This window comes from Hakea prostrata, chromosome 7, assembly GCF_041222555.1.
Source record: "Hakea prostrata isolate BN-2017 chromosome 7, UWA_Hpros_2, whole genome shotgun sequence".
Taxonomy (NCBI): domain Eukaryota; kingdom Viridiplantae; phylum Streptophyta; class Magnoliopsida; order Proteales; family Proteaceae; genus Hakea; species Hakea prostrata.
Genome location: NC_142606.1, coordinates 17,071,627 through 17,077,618, shown reverse-complemented (window position 1 = coordinate 17,077,618; position 5,992 = coordinate 17,071,627). Strand labels below are relative to the sequence as shown.

General features: G+C 38.5%; 1 long non-coding RNA gene and 1 pseudogene across 2 annotated transcripts; one reads left to right on the top strand and one right to left on the bottom strand.

Moving 5' to 3' along the window:
- The first annotated feature begins 937 nt into the window (after positions 1-937).
- LOC149010168 (uncharacterized) lies at positions 938-4,009 on the top strand. Of its 2 annotated transcripts, XR_016174760.1 has the most exons (4): positions 938-1,249; positions 1,340-1,393; positions 3,585-3,803; positions 3,955-4,009. It is a non-coding gene; the product is annotated as an uncharacterized LOC149010168 (long non-coding RNA). The 2 variants fall into 2 exon arrangements; XR_016174759.1 differs by lacking the exon at positions 3,955-4,009 and having other exon boundaries at positions 955-1,249; positions 3,585-3,935.
- Positions 4,010-4,770: 761 nt separating this feature from the next.
- Positions 4,771-5,742, bottom strand: LOC149010167 (reticulon-like protein B9; annotated as a pseudogene).
- Between the last annotated feature and the right edge of the window lie 250 nt (positions 5,743-5,992).

Genomic DNA, 5,992 nt, shown 5'->3' with positions numbered 1-5,992 from the left:
ACACAACAAAAACAGAAAAATAAATTTACAAAACACAAACGATGCAACACAGTAGACACAGCAATCAAGAGAGCGTAAATTAAATCAGATGGTAACAAACCTCGGTTGAGGGGAAGTGCCCTAAAACATGTAGTTCCTCACTACAGGGAACCGTTTGCTCAGAAAAAAATATTAAAGAAACTGGTCAAACAGAGATGATTCTAGTTGTGGTTTAATTGTCAGCATTAAATCGGATCACTAAACCTTCACACTTTGAAGCTGATAAAGCTGTTTACATGAGCTCCCTTAAAACGACACTCATTCGAAAGATTGTACTGTCAAACAAAAAGTCATAAAGATCAAACTTACTCCATGCTTGCTTCAGAGCATCGTTCAAAACAGTCCGGCTAAGTGGAAGAAACGGCAACCGCTACACATAGAGAACCCTTCATCTTCTGTGAGAAAAATAGAATCCCTACATCCGTCCAAATACTTGTATTACCATCACCCGATAATTTCTCGATACGAGTTAGGCCACCAGGGTATGGCTAACTTTCTTGTCAAGAACCAAAACTTTAACAAGCTCTGTGTCATCAACAGTACCGCCGACCTTCTTCACGATCTTGACGGAGAGAACAGCGTCGACAGCGAGAGGAATATTCACAGTACCGCTCACACGAAGTTCAACAATCAAACACCGTTCTTCCGCTCCCTCTCTCCTCCGACCGCCGCTACTGACGAAGCTGTTGAGGTATTACCCAACTTAAACCCTAACCCTAACAGCTTCTCTCTACTACCGTTTCACTGCTGCGTGTTTTTTCGGGAGCTGCGAATGGTGGAGATCAAGCCGTGTCGTTCAAAAGTCTAATAGCCGTTGATTTTGAGCATATGCTATTTTCGTTTTTTTAAGTGAAGTAACGGACTATTTTGGCTCGGCTCAAGGAGATTTCAAACCAAACCAATTTTAAAGGTCCGAACCAAGCATTTCAAAATATGCCAAATCGACGGAAAGTTTCTCCTTCGTTCTTCTTCTTCATTCCACCTTGCGAACGGGTGGGGTTCCGACGACGACGAGGGAGAAAGAGAGAGAAAGCTCCGATAAGGGTTCCGACGACTTCCTGCTGAAACCTGAAATCGTGCGAACTGACCGTACGAAGGAGACAAAGAGAGAGGTTAGGGTTTCGACGATATTTGCGTTTCCTTCTCCTTCTGCTTCTTCATTCTCAAATAACCGAATGAGAGAGACCTGAGAAGGTGATTTCCTACAATGGTAAGGACGAACACAGAGGGACAATATTCTTGTTTTCATCGGTTTGTTCTATCGATTTTGTTTCACATCTTCTCTTTTTTTCCTTTTCAGGGGAAAAAAAATAAGAAGAAGAAACCTTACGGCTTCCTACATTTTCTTTACTTGGTAAGGCTCCATTCAACAACTTGTCTCATCCCTTAATTTTACCCAATATTTCTGAATTTTTTGGTATAGTAATTCTATACTTATTTTACTCTGAATTTCTATTTAAATGGACTTATGTTTTCAGTTTCTTTACCGATTTTTATTATTCTTTGCATATCCTAGTTGAAGCTAATAAAATATTTATTTGATGCACATGAATGGTATCGAATTCCCCCCGAACGAAGGCATATTTTTATGCATCAAAACAAATATGGTTACTGGAACATTATTTCTCAATTATAATATCAGATTTAAGAAACCTTGTATTTGTTGGAAAGCTGGTTGTTTTCTACCAATCTGGTCTTTTTTTCAGTGGGATGAGCCTAGAGAAGGGATACATGCATTGCACTGTTGATCTCATGGGTTAACCTTGTGATGCTCCTATCTGTGGACCCAAAGCAGAGTTACAAAAGCTTCATAGGAAATTAGGCTTAATCATTTGCTAATTTTTTCATCGAACCATGTTTTAAATGGTCTGAATTGCGGTTGATTTAAGTTGTCTCTTTTTTCTTCTTCTTTTTTTTTTTTTTTTGGGGGGGGGGGGGGGGAAGAGATTTAGTCTCTCATGTGGTAACTAAGAATCACATGATCCCCTCTCCCCTTAATTCTATCTTTTATATTCTATTTGATTGTATTCAGATCCACACTTCCTTGCAAGAGCTGGAGTTGTGTTTCAGTTTAAAGCCTTTGTAGGTTGTTAGCTAAGTTTTAGGAGTTAGTTCCTAGGCTTTAGGAATTTAGTTTATTATTTTACTCCACCCAGCTATTCCTATTTTAATTTTGCAGGCCACCTCTTAAATGCTGTACAATTGGGAGGAATGAAGGATACTGAATATTCATATTTTAATTGCTATTTGCAAAGCTTCATTTCTGTTCTTCTTCTCCATTGAAAGTATTGACCATTGAGTTGCATCTAGTTGTCTTGATGGGTAAATGGTAATATCCAAGAGGGCTAGGTTGGTACTATCTGAGTTTTCTAACTAAGGTTTGGTGAGTAATACGAAACTATTCTGCTCACTGTTACCATTAACAACTCATCCCCTAATCAGTAAGAAATAGACCCCATTTTCTAACCCCTTCAATTACATCATAGCTCCTTTCCCTTGAACCATAACCCGGCAAATGCCTGACCCTCTGTCAAACATGCAACTTCTCTATGAATTTTTTTTTATCAAGTATTTTTTTAATGGAACGAATAAAAAAAAACTCCTACTCCCACCAAAAAAAAAGTACCATTTTTGTTCCAAATCTCGGCCCTAGGTTCCTCCCCCCCAAACTTTTGACTTCTAAGTCCTGTCTTCCTCAGCTGTCGTAAAGTTTAGGAATTAATGTCCCACCACCATTCAGAATACCCTGAAAATGGGATACAAACCCTTCCCCAACCTGCACATCAAACCTCTAAAGCTCTATTCCCATGCGAAGGCTGCATGCCCAAGTATAGACCCGTCCTTATTGACCTCCGAAACCCTAAAATTGTTTCTTATTTGCCTAAGAACTTGGCCACAATGGCCCTTAGTTGACTTATCAATTTAATTACATCGCTGATTCGAAAATATAACCCGAGTGTATGCTTTGTCTGTTTTTAACTTCCAATGGTTTGCTTCTTTGGTTCTGCTGTTTTGCAGTTCTATGTGAGATTTTATGACTTAAATGTGGCTTAGTATTGATTTTTTTTACGATATGATGTTATATTGTAGCATACAAAATATTGTTAGAGAAGGGGGAACAAAATGTAACCCTGGGATGGCTTGAACATGTGGGGTGGGCACCTTGTTGCCTAAGTACATTCCAACTTCTGGCATTGGCCCTTAAATTTGCTGGTGGGCCTTGGGCAATCATGCACTCCTTAGGCACAACTTATAAGTTTGTCTCTATTTCTGCAGTTCAACATTGACTACTATGCCATCTTCTTTACTTGCTATGGACTTGGATGAGTTAGGTGTCCATTGCCACACATATGGCGGCCTTGTAACACCTTTTGTGAAAATTCTGTAGGTTTGTGTAGGATATCTAATTTTCTGGTAGTATTTTGGTTTGGAAGATAATCAAAAAACAAACAACTGCATTTTGTTATTGTTTTATTAATGAATTGAATTGCTGATAATGTAAAGGGTACTCTAATAACTGATGCCTCTTCGTAAACCATAAGCAGGTCACCATCTAGTTCTCGTCCAAGATCAAAGTCCAGGTCAAGATCACCCATCAAATACAAAAGCAGCCGAAGGTCCCGTTCACCCTCTCCTCTGGTGGGCCTTGGGCAATCATGATAATGAAATGGATCTGAATTGGTCTTAACTGGATATCCTAACCAGGAACTCATGGTCTTAACCGTCAAATACATGGCATTGGTTAGAAGAACCTTAGAAATGTTGTATGCACCCTCTCGAAGTTAAATTACTTGTGAAGAATCCCTACTTTATTTTGTTTCTGGTCTCAGACTCAGATTGAAAAATTATCTGCTCTTTATTCTTTTTCTTCACTTTGTTCTCACTTTATTTATACTTTTCTTTTATTACATGTAGGGCTTTCTTCGCATGGCATTGCAATATCGGCTCCCTATTGTTCCAATGGTTTTCAGGGGACACCCCTAGCATGGATAAAAAACACTTACTGTTTGTTTCAGCATCTATACCGTAATTTGGCTCATACAGTTGTCATTTCCTCCCACAATGGGCAAAGCTTTTTTTTGCATACCAGGTGTCATTCACATTTATCCATCTCGGCAACACCCTTGGCTATTTACTGATGTGAGCAAATGGTTCTGTCATGTGGTTGAACATATGATCTCATAGTTTAATAGGAAAGATCAAAATTTAGGGCCAATGGATGTTGAGCAATATCTTCCGTTTTCTTTTCGGGTATTCATTTTATTGTTTTTACTGTGGGGCATATTCCTACTAGACAGAGCATGATAAAGTACATCATGAAATATTCCTGGATACAAAAATTATGTAAATATTTAAAAATAGGTTGCTGGAGGGTTGGAGGTGTGAGGAAAACTATATTTATTGCAAATGGCTCCAGACTGTCTGGTGCCATGCTTTCGCGGATTCAGTTTTAAAACCAACATTGTAGGATTCTTTATTATTGAATAATATCATCAAATGAAATTGTAGGGGGTCCTCTGGAAATTTGGATCTCTTAGCAAACATTGGAGATTCCATTTTAATCCCACATGAGAAACTCTCTTATTTGAATGAAATTTTTACGTGTAACCTTCAACCACCAAGTACTGCAATGGTTTCTTTACTTGACCCCATCACTGGAGATCTGGGGATACTCTTATTGTTTTCAATGTTACATCAAAGGGCTCACATATCTTGTGAAATCAAAGTTTTTCATGTCCTGCTGCTCTTACCTCCGCTTGCAAGAAAATCCACTTCTTCCTCATAGCGCTCATATAGAGCTGGCAATACCATCATGCAGAGGAAACCTTGATACATGCTCAAAGGGTCAGTTAACAAGAACTGAAGTTGGAGAAATTCAAAGAAAACCTACTATTTGCTTACCGAGATATACAAGATTCAGAGTGCTGAAACAGGAAGCAATGATTGATAGTATCCAGAGGGAAGCAATGACCTGACAACATTGATAGTTGGAATCATGTAAGTGATAATGGTGATTCAAAATTGGGGGAAAAATTAGAATGGAGGTCAATTAAGATACCAAATGAAGAGGCTCAAATCCTTTCCACATGCAATGTCGTAGAGAGTTAATATGAATCGATTGAGTTTCTTCTAGAAATTATAGCTACTACTTCGAATGTTGAATTCTGATGACACATATTTCAGGTAGAGTTGGAGGAAACCTTAAGACAAAACGTGAATTACGAAAGCTAAACTGTGCCAAACAGTGTGGCTAATACTTGGGCAATGGCTTCCAAGATCAAAAGCAGCAGATTTAGGGATTAGGATCTCTTTTGCTTGTTTTAGGAGTACCTTCGGCTAAGTGAAAAGTCTTTTGTGATTTACTTGCTGCACCATGTAGATGTGATTGGTACTTGAGTCCATAATCTTAGTTTATGCTGGTGCATTGTGTCACCATACTCATGGCCAATGTTCTTATTATAGAAGAATCAGAAAGAATGAAACTTGGAAAAGGAGGTCACCGTTTGAAGAATGGGGCGCCGTTGGACCATATGAAGAGGATGAGCATCGCAGTGATGAAGATATGACAGAGAAGTGACAGAAACTGATACTCAACAACTCAAAAATAAACCATATCAGTGTGAACCCAATAACAACTGCAGCTGATAAGTTCCTGTTTCTCCATAGCAACACTTTTGCAAATGCAAAAATACAACCATCATTTTAATAGCAGAACAAAGTAAGGTGTTTGCTTTTATTTATTTCCAGCTCATGGACTGTGAATTATGGTTCCGTTTATGCTAACGTAAGAACTGATAGATATAGAATTCGAAATTTAAGCACCGCGTCGAAAACCGCCCACCACTTCCCCCTGATTTGGGATGAAATCAATGTCTAAGATCGTTACTTAATCCATGAAAAAAATCTTTACTTAAAAATATCCTTCAATAGGGTTTAGATCTTTACTTCCAAA